Source organism: Phragmites australis, chromosome 23, assembly GCF_958298935.1.
Source record: "Phragmites australis chromosome 23, lpPhrAust1.1, whole genome shotgun sequence".
NCBI classification, from domain to species: domain Eukaryota; kingdom Viridiplantae; phylum Streptophyta; class Magnoliopsida; order Poales; family Poaceae; genus Phragmites; species Phragmites australis.
The window spans coordinates 11,469,404-11,480,155 of record NC_084943.1 but is presented as its reverse complement, the minus strand read 5'-3'; the positions used below and the strand labels follow the sequence as shown (position 1 = coordinate 11,480,155).

Here is a 10,752-nt window from a genome sequence, read left to right as displayed (position 1 = left end):
GATGTTGTTCCAATGGAAGCATGTTCTTTGTTGCTTGGCCGTCCTTGGCAATATGATGTTGATAGTGTTCATCATGGTCGTTCCAATTATTATTCCTTCATGTTTAAGGGTCAGAAAATTGTTATTCATCCTATGACACCTGAACAAGTTCTAAAAGATGATATTGCTAGAGCGGCAAAAGCTGCAAAATTGATTAAATCACCTCCTGTTGCACCTGTTCAACCTGAGATTAAATTGCATAACCCTATCTTGCTTGCTACACGTGCTGATTTTGATGAATTACATGATGCTAATTTGCCTTGTTATGCGCTCGTTTGCTCTCGTATGCTTGTTTCACTAGATGAGGCGCCTACATTGCATATTCCTCCTGCTGTTGCTAACCTTTTGCAGGAATATAAAGATGTCTTTCCCGCTGAATTGCCACCGGGTCTTCCTCCTATTCGTGGCATAGAACATCAAATTGATTTAATTCCAGGCGCACAGCTTCCTAATCGCGCTCCGTACCGCACAAATCCTGAAGAGACGAAAGAAATTCAGCGTCAAGTCCAAGCGTTGCTTGACAAAGGTTACATTCGTGAGTCTCTTAGTCCTTGTTCGGTTCCTGTTTTGCTTGTTCCTAAGAAAGATGGTTCATGGCGTATGTGTGTCGATTGTCATGCAATTAACAATATTACAATTCGTTATCGATATCCTATACCACGCCTTGATGATATGCTTGATGAACTTAGTGGTGCCACAATTTTCTCTAAGGTTGATTTGCGTAGTGGTTACCATCAGATTAGAATGAAACTAGGAGATGAATGGAAAACGGCATTTAAAACAAAATTTGGCTTGTATGAATGGTTGGTTATGCCGTTTGGTTTGTCTAATGCTCCTAGCACTTTTATGCGCTTAATGAATGAAGTTCTTAGGCCTTTCATTGGAATATTTGTTGTTGTTTATTTTGATGATATTCTTATATACAGCAAATCCATGAATGAGCATTTAGATCATTTGCGTGCTGTTTTTGATGCTTTGCGTGCTACTCACTTGTTTGGTAACATGGAAAAATGCACTTTTTGCACGCAACGTGTTTCGTTTCTTGGCTATGTTGTCACTTCACAGGGAATTAAGGTAGATGGCAGCAAGGTGGACGCCATTCAAAGTTGGCCTCAACCGACGACGGTTACACAGGTTCGCAGTTTTCTTGGTCTTGCAGGTTTCTATCGTCGTTTTGTGAAAGATTTTAGCACCATCGCTGCACCGTTGCACGAATTGACCAAGAAGGGTGCGCCATTTGAGTGGGCCGCACCACAGGATGAAGCCTTCAACACTTTAAAGGAACGGTTAACTCATGCTCCTCTCTTGCAATTGCCTAATTTTGATAAAGTGTTTGAATTGGAATGTGATGCTAGTGGAATTGGGTTAGGTGCTGTTTTATTACAAGATCATAAACCCATTGCATATTTTAGTGAGAAGTTAAGTGGTGCTGCTCTTAATTATTCTACTTATGATAAAGAACTTTATGCTTTAGTGCGAACTTTGCAAACATGGCAGCATTATCTATGGCCTCGCGAGTTTATTATTCATTCTGATCATGAAGCTTTGAAACATATTCGAACCCAAACTAATCTGAACCGTCGTCATGCTAAGTGGGTCGAATTCATTGAGTCTTTTCCGTACATCATCAAACATAAAAATGGGAAGGAAAATGTGATTGCTGATGCTTTGTCTCGTCGTTATACGATGCTGTCCCAATTAGACTTTAAAATCTTTGGTTTGCAAACTTTGAAAGATCAATATGTTAATGATGCTGATTTTCATGACATTGTTTTACACTGTAAAGATGGCAAACCTTGGGGCAAATTTCATATGCAGGATGGGTTCCTGTTTCGTGCTAACAAGCTGTGTATTCCAGCTAGCTCGGTTCGTCTTTTGTTGTTGCAGGAGGCGCATGGAGGTGGTCTGATGAGTCACTTCGGCGTTTTCAAAACACACGAGGTGTTGTCCGACCACTTCTTTTGGCCACGGATGCGCCGTGATGTTGAGCGCCTTGTTGCACGTTGCACTACATGTCAGAAAGCTAAGTCTCGTTTGGGTAATCATGGTTTGTATATGCCCTTGCCTGTTCCCTCTTCACCTTGGCATGATATTTCGATGGATTTTGTTTTGGGATTGCCTCGCACTAAGAAGGGGAGGGACAGTATTTTTGTGCTCGTTGATAGATTCTCTAAAATGGCTCACTTTATACCTTGTCATAAAACTGATGATGCCTCAAATGTTGCTGAATTGTTCTTTAGAGAGATTGTTAGATTGCATGGAATTCCTAAAACAATTGTCTCTGATCGTGATGCTAAATTTCTTAGTCACTTTTGGCGTTCTCTTTGGAATAAATTGGGAACTAAGCTGCTGTTTAGTACTACTTGTCATCCTCAAACTGATGGGCAAACTGAGGTAGTAAATAGAACTTTGTCTGCTATGCTTAGAGCTGTTCTAGATAAAAATTTGAGACGTTGGGAAGATTGTTTACCTCATGTTGAATTTGCTTATAATCGTGCTACACATTCTGCCACTAAGATGTGTCCTTTTGAGGTTGTTTATGACTATATTCCTAGGGCGCCTATTGATTTGTTTGTTATTGATGTTGAAGATGAACCACATGTTGATGCTCTTGCTCCTATTGATCACATGAAACAATTGCATAAAGAAACACAACAAAACATTGCTGTTGCTAATAAAAAGTATCAAGTTGCTGGTAGTAAAGGTCGAAAACATGTTTCTTTTGAACCTGGTGATTTGGTTTGGTTGCATTTGCGTAAAGATAGATTTCCTACTTTGCGTCGTTCGAAATTGATGCCTCGTGCTGCTGGTCCTTTTAAAGTGCTAACCAAAATTAATGATAATGCTTATGTTCTTGATCTGCCCATGGAGTTTGGTGTTTCCACTAGTTTTAATGTTGCAGATTTGAAACCATATTTGGGCGAGGATGATGAATTGCCGTCGAGGATGACTTCACTTCAAGAAGGGGAGGATGATGAGGACATCGACACCTATATATCAGCCCAGACGCCATCCACTCCAGCCCAGGTGCCATCTCCATCAGCCCAAGTCCACACGCCATCTCCATCAATCCAGGCGCCACCAGCTAGGCCAATGACTCGGGCCCGTGCACGAGAATTAAAGATTGTTTTGGTGCTGAAGAATGAAGGCCCAGAAGCTCAGTTTGACCAACAGAAGGCCTAAAGACTGATGTGGACCAACTTGGGCCAATCTGGCCAAGGCGGCCCAAAGGAGGGCGCCCCTAGGGGTGCGTGCCTCTCCCTCTCCTAGCCGGCCCTAGGGGCTGCGCCCCCTCTTTTCCACCCTATAAAACCAGGGGCTGCGCCCCCTATTTTACTTGAGTTTTGTTTAATTGATAGCCTAGCTACAATCTGTCCTTCGACGTGAATTCAGAACTCCACCTTCGTGCAATACATCAGATTGCTCGCCTCTAATTCTTGCTCGTTCTTCGATTGCTTGCAAGAATTGATCCTCGTGATCAGGTTGATCTTGTTTACCGCAAGGTTAATATCCATCGGAAGTTGGTTCAGCGATTGCATTGGCGCTTCGGGCTTGCTCGTCGTAGTCGGATCGTGAGGGTCGACGTCCACTAATCGAAATTATCATCACTCGCCGAAAGATCGGGCACTCTACACCTATCAAATTCAACCCATTTAGCATGATGTTTGTTCAGTTTGGCTTGGTAATGAGGACATTCCTAGCATTCATTCATCTCCAAATGAAACTACATTTGATATAGCTGGTCCGATTACAAGGAGTAGAGCAAAACAATTGGAGAAGGAAATTCATTCTCAGGTGAACGCTAACCTTATGCTTAATAATCAGATTATGTTGAATGGGCCTATGCTTTTGAGTACTTGTTTCAATGTTCTTAGGAATGATGGAGTGCACGAACAAGCGTGGGATGATGATGGATTCTGCCCGCCAAATATAAGCAAGGAACCTGGACGTGCAAGAGAGAGAGAAAAGAACATTTAGCTACCATGAATAACAGTCATTGGAGTGCAAGCAAATATTTCGGAAGATAGGAATGCATGCAGCCAGCAACCGGATTGCTATCCACACACGTTCCAGCATGCATGCAGAAGAATGCCAACCACCCATGCGTCCCACTAGGCCTGGCTATTAATAAAAGTAGTGTTACAACTTTCCACTACATGTTCTCATTTATTTCTTCCAAACTGAAACTCCACTAGTATTATATATCCCTGTAATGGGTGACGTGAACAGTAACTTGAGGATTGCAAATTCAGAAATACAAACTCTTTGAGTTCTTGTTCCAGCGTGAGTCTTGAGAGGCTTGCAAACTTGTTCTTTCGATTCCTGAGGGAGTTGTAGAACGCCGAACTGCGGTTCACCCAGTTTGTGCCTTCACATCTATACGGCGTGATTGCGTGGGCTGTTTCGTCGGTATGTGGAAGGGTGATTGTCTCGGTAGTTCGTCGCGTGGACAGTCTCGCGGTGCATTGCCTCTTCACCAGGTCACGCAGCGACAAGTTATCAAGTTCGCGGATCCTTCGAGAAGATCGGGACACATCTACTCGTCACACGTGATCCATGGACGTGTGCACATCATCTGGTATCAAAGCCTCCGTTTACTCGTTAGGATCATTCTTATTTTGGTAGGATAGTTTTTTTTTTATACCTACAGTCCACACATAAACAAATAGAAAACCTATAGCCTCTCATTGTGCCTGATTTGTAGTTTGCATTATCGAGTTTTCAATCCTTTGAGACTTGTCTAGTTGCTGAAATTTTTTTTTTCTCTTTCCCACATCGTTCTAACTTTCATCCTTGATCAGCTGAATATATATATTAAAAAAAAAACCCCCACCCGAGCCACCCTTGATTGCCTTTTAACCGCCACAAATTCCCACCCTTTCCACCCGAGTTTTCTTGTTCTTTGGGATGCGCCACCCCTCTATGTTGTCTTTGCTGCCCCCCCTTAGTTGAAAGTTGTGCTGCGTTTGTCTCAAAAGATATCAAAAAAAAAAAGGCGAGAGTATATATATATATAAAAAAAAAGAAGAAACAAAAGAGACTTGTGATCAGCATGCCAAAAGGGGCTTGAGCAGCACTTTGGTTGGTGCGAGTTGTTTCCACTTCTTCCATATTGTTCCTTTCTTTTGCATCTTTTTCTTTCTCTTTAGCAACTTAGACTTGTGTTATTTCTCTTTTGGATTATTATTCGGTTTTGCATCACTACATTTCAGCGCACTACTTGTACATTTTATCCCCACCAAGCTCCACTAAAAAGCACCGTGAGCTGTTGCACCGTAGTCTCTGGTACAATCACTCTTCCACTACAGATTGCAGCCCCGGTTCTTGCCCTTTCCAGGAAGAGAAAGAACTTGTTCAGAAAGTGGTGAGGGAGTGATTCCACATATATTCCACATATATATTGTCCTATTTTTTTTTTCTCCCCCTCTACTAATATGGCAGGACGTGGAGATGGTGCCGCTGTTTCGGTGGAGGAATTCCAGGAGCTGCGTACACAAATGAATGATTTGATGCAACAACTCCAAACTCTACAATTGAACATGCCACGTGGCGAACCGCCACCAAATGAGGATGATGACATTGAGGAGGATGATGAGGCAGGGCGTCGTCCCGCTGGCCGTGGACGTGGCGGGCGTGGTCTTGGTTTTCCTAATTTTGGTCGTGCTCGGCGCATTCCTATTGGAGGTGGAGGAGATTATGATGGTGGTGATGATATGTTGTCCGACATGGATGATCATCGGCATGATGACCATCATGGTTATCGTGACCGCCGTCGTCGTCGTGATGATGATGGTTTAAGCAACGTGAAAGTGTCTATTCCAAAATTTAACGGAAAGGAAAATGCTGATGATTATTTTGAGTGGGAGACCAAGGTTGATCAGATCTTTGATTTATATACTTATCCTCCTGTCAAGAAAGCAAAGCTTGCTGCAATTGAGTTCACAGGTTATGCAATCACTTGGTGGAATCAAGTATGTGCTGATTTCCGCCGTGTTGGCCATGATCGTATTACTTGGGATGACATGAAACGAGAAATGAGGCGCCGATTTGTTCCTGCACATTATTCTCGTGAGCTACATTTGAGGCTGAAAAGGCTTGTTCAAGGTCATCGTAGTGTGGATGAATATTTTCAGGAAATGGAAATGTGTCTACTTCGTACCGGTATCACTGAAGATGAGGAATCAACGATGGCTCGATTTCTGGTTGGTCTTAATAAACCAATCGCAGACAAGGTGGACATGACTAATTACAACACTATGAATGAATTGCTACATTTTGCAAAAAGAGCAGAAAGGCAGCTTGCTGAATCTTATAAGCACCGTGCTTCATTTTCCGCTCCTAATAGTTCTACTCCATGGCGCCATTCACAGCAGCATGGGTCAGAGGTGCACACACCTTCATCTCGTGCAACTTCTCGTTCAAATTCAACGTCTACCAAACATTTTGATTCAAGAGGCAAAGCTGTAAATTCCAATCAGTCCAGCTCCTCTGTTACAGCAGCCCAACGGAAGACAAGCAAGATTGAGTGTTTTAAGTGTGGTGGTCATGGACATAAGCAAGCTGAATGTCCCAATAGACGCACTATTATTGCACTTGCAGACGGTTCTTATGATTCTCAAAGTGAAGAGGAGGATGAGCCTATTACCCAAGCACTAGCAGACCTTTCTCTTGACACTTGTGAGTATTCAGCAGAGGATGGTACTTTTGAGCTAGGTCTGAATTGTTTAGCCATTCAATCTCTTCCAGATTTTGCTCAAGATGACTTATCCCAAGATGATGTTCTTCAGCATCCAGCCGAGATTACTTGTGCTGATTTTGATAAGTTGCTTGCTGATTTTCCTGATTTGGCGCCTTCTACTCTGAATACACCAGCTCCTTCTTTGGTGGTTCGGCGGGTTCTGTCAACACAATTTGTTGCTGCTGAGCAAGGCCAGCGCCACAATTTGTTTCAATCACGATGCAAAGTGAAAGGACAGGTGTGCCGCTTCATCATTGATGGTGGGAGCTGCAACAATATTGTTAGTGCTTTGCTTGTTGAGAAGCTTGGTTTGCAGACACGTCACCATCCACATCCGTACCACATGCAATGGCTGAATAATTCTGGGACAGTGAAGGTTTCAGCTATGGTCCGCTTGTCATTCTCCATTGGTGACTATCATGGAGAGGTTGATTGTGATATTGTACCCATGCAAGCATGCCATTTACTGCTGGGTCGTCCATGGCAATTTGATGTGGATTCGGTGCACTTTGGACGGTCTAACAAATATACTTTCATTCACAAAGACAAGAAGGTGGTTCTTGTTCCATTATCTCCAGAAGAGATCTATGCTTCAGATGTGGAAGAATCTGAGAAAAGAAAATTGAGTGAGGCCCCCAACACTAGTAAGGGAGAGACTCCTAACCCATCCAGCCACATAAAGCCTCATTCCACTTCAAAACAGCTACGCCAAAATGAATGCTTATTTGTGAGCAGGAGTGATTTGAGAGAAGTGAAGAACACCACAGCCCCATTCTTTGTGCTCTTGCACAAGGAGGTCCTACTTTCAACTACCGATTTACATTCATCGCTGCCTAGTGTTGTTCTTGATCTCTTACAGGACTTCGAAGATGTTTTTCCCGATGAGGTGCCAGCTGGACTTCCTCCACTCCGCGGAATTGAGCATCCAATTGATTTGGTACCAAATGCTTCTCTTCCAAATCATCCAGCCTACCGCACCAATCCCGAAGAGACAAAGGAAATTCAGCGACAGGTAAAAGAGCTTTTGGACAAAGGGTATGTTCGTGAATCTTTATCACCATGTGCTGTTCCCGTTCTTTTAGTCCCGAAGAAAGATGGCTCTTGGCGCATGTGTGTTGATTGTCGTGCTATCAATGCTATAACTGTTAGATATTGCCATCCCATTCCACGGCTTGATGACATGTTAGATGAATTGAGTGGCTCAACTATTTTCACCAAGATTGATTTACGCAGCGGCTATCACCAAATTCGCATGAAAATTGGTGATGAATGGAAGACAGCATTTAAGACCAAATTTGGCCTATATGAATGGCTTGTGATGCCCTTTGGTTTGACGAATGCTCCTTCAACTTTTATGCGTTTAATGAATCACGTTTTAAGAGCTTTCATTGGCAAATTCGTGGTTGTCTATTTTGATGATATCTTGATCTATAGTAAATCATTTGATGAGCATCTTGATCATATCCGTGCAGTCCTTGCTGTTTTGAGAGTCGAGAAATTGTATAGAAATATTTCTAAGTGCACCTTTTGCACAGATCGTGTTGTTTTCCTTGGTTTTGTTGTGACTGCAGATGGCATCCAGGTTGATGAAGAGAAGATTAAAGCGATAAAGGATTGGCCTACTCCTAAAAATGTGAGCCAAGTTTGAAGTTTCCATGGTCTTGCAGGTTTCTACCGGCGCTTTGTCAAAGATTTCAGTGCAATCGCTGCACCCCTTAACAATTTGACAAAGAAGGATGTTCCATTCAAGTGGGGAGATGAACAGGACCAAGCCTTCGAAGAGTTGAAAAGAAAGCTTTGTGAAGCACCGCTGCTACAACTACCAGACTTTGGTAAGACCTTTGAGATCGAATGTGATGCAAGTGGTATTGGCATTGGAGGTGTGCTACTTCAGGAACGTAAACCTGTTGCCTACTTTTCTGAAAAGTTAAATGGTCCACATCTGAATTACTCTGTCTATGACAAAGAGCTTTATGCCTTAGTTCGAGTTTTGGCAGTTTGGCAACATTATTTGTTACCTAAAGAATTTGTCATCCACTCTGATCATGAAGCTTTAAAATATCTCAAAAGCCAAGGCAAGCTGAACCGTCGACATGCTAAATGGATTGAGTTCATTGAAACATTTCCCTATGTTGTAAAACATAAGCGTGGGAAAGATAACATTGTTGCTGATGCTTTATCACGGAGATGTGGCTTGGTTACACAATTAGATACAAAAGTGCTTGGTTTGGAATCCATTAAAACACTTTATGCTGATGACTTTGATTTTAAAGAACCTTTCTCTCATTGCATTGCTGGAAAAGGCTGGGACAAGTATTATGTGCATGATGGTTTCTTATTTCGGACTAACAAACTATGTATTCCAGCCTGTTCGATTCGTCAAGTTCTTTTGCAGGAAGCACATGCTGGTGGCTTAGCTGGTCATTTTGGCATAAAAAAGACATTGGACATGCTCCCTGATCATTTCTTTTGGCCACATATGCGACGTGATGTCCAGCGACATGTTGAGCGCTGCATAATCTGCTTGAAAGCTAAGTCCCGCCTTAATCCCCATGGTCTTTATACTCCATTACCAATCCCAACTGTACCTTGGGAAGATATATCCATGGATTTTATTCTGGGGTTACCTAGGTCTCAGAGGGGGAGGGATTCTATCTTTGTTGTTGTTGATCGCTTCTCTAAAATGGCACATTTTATTCCATGTCATAAGAGCGATGATGCTTCACACGTTGCTGATTTGTTTTTCAGGGAGATTGTTCGTCTACATGGAGTGCCAAAGACTATTGTTTCAGACCGAGATACAAAATTTCTAAGCTATTTTTGGAAGACCTTATGGGCTAAACTTGGCACGAAGTTGTTATTTTCCACCACTTGTCATCCACAAACGGATGGGCAAACTGAAGTTGTCAACCGTACCCTATCCACCATGCTGCGTGCCGTGCTGAAAAAGAATTTGAAGCTGTGGGACGACTGCCTTCCCCATGTTGAATTTGCTTATAACCGGGCAGTCCATTCCACAACAAATTTTTGTCCATTTGAAATTGTTTATGGTTTTAAGCCGCATACTCCCATGGATCTTTTGCCTTTACCATTACAGGAACAAGTTAACTTGGATGCAGCAAAGAGATCAGATTTTCTCAAGAAGCTACATGATGAGACAAGAAGGAATATCGAGAAGAAATCAGCACAATATGCAAAGCAAGCGAACAAAGGTAAGAAGAAGGTTACATTCCAGCCCGGAGACCTCGTGTGGTTGCATCTACGCAAGGATCGATTTCCCCAACAGCGCAAGAGTAAGTTATCTCCTAGGGGTGATGGTCCGTTCAAGGTTTTACACAAGATAAATGATAATGCTTACAAAATTGAGCTGCCACCTGAATATTCCAATGTGAGTACAACATTCAATGTCAAAGACTTGCTTCCATTTGTTGGTGAGCCTGAGTCGAGGACGACTCCTTCTCAAGAGGGGGAGGGTAATGAGGACATTCCTAGCATTCATTCATCTCCAAATGAAACTACATTTGATATAGCTGGTCCGATTACAAGGAGTAGAGCAAAACAATTGGAGAAGGAAATTCATTCTCAGGTGAACGCTAACCTTATGCTTAATAATCAGATTATGTTGAATGGGCCTATGCTTTTGAGTACTTGTTTCAATGTTCTTAGGAATGATGGAGTGCACGAACAAGCGTGGGATGATGATGGATTCTGCCCGCCAAATATAAGCAAGGAACCTGGACGTGCAAGAGAGAGAGAAAAGAACATTTAGCTACCATGAATAACAGTCGTTGGAGTGCAAGCAAATATTTCGGAAGATAGGAATGCATGCAGCCAGCAACCGGATTGCTATCCACACACGTTCCAGCATGCATGCAGAAGAATGCCAACCACCCATGCGTCCCACTAGGCCTGGCTATTAATAAAAGTAGTGTTACAACTTTCCACTACATGTTCTCATTTATTTCTTCCAAACT

At 42.6% G+C, this 10,752-nt stretch overlaps 1 pseudogene; it reads left to right on the top strand.

Annotated features, from left to right (window-relative positions):
* Positions 1 to 5,729: 5,729 nt before the first annotated feature.
* Positions 5,730 to 10,547, top strand: LOC133905982 (uncharacterized; annotated as a pseudogene).
* The last annotated feature ends 205 nt before the right edge of the window (positions 10,548 to 10,752 follow it).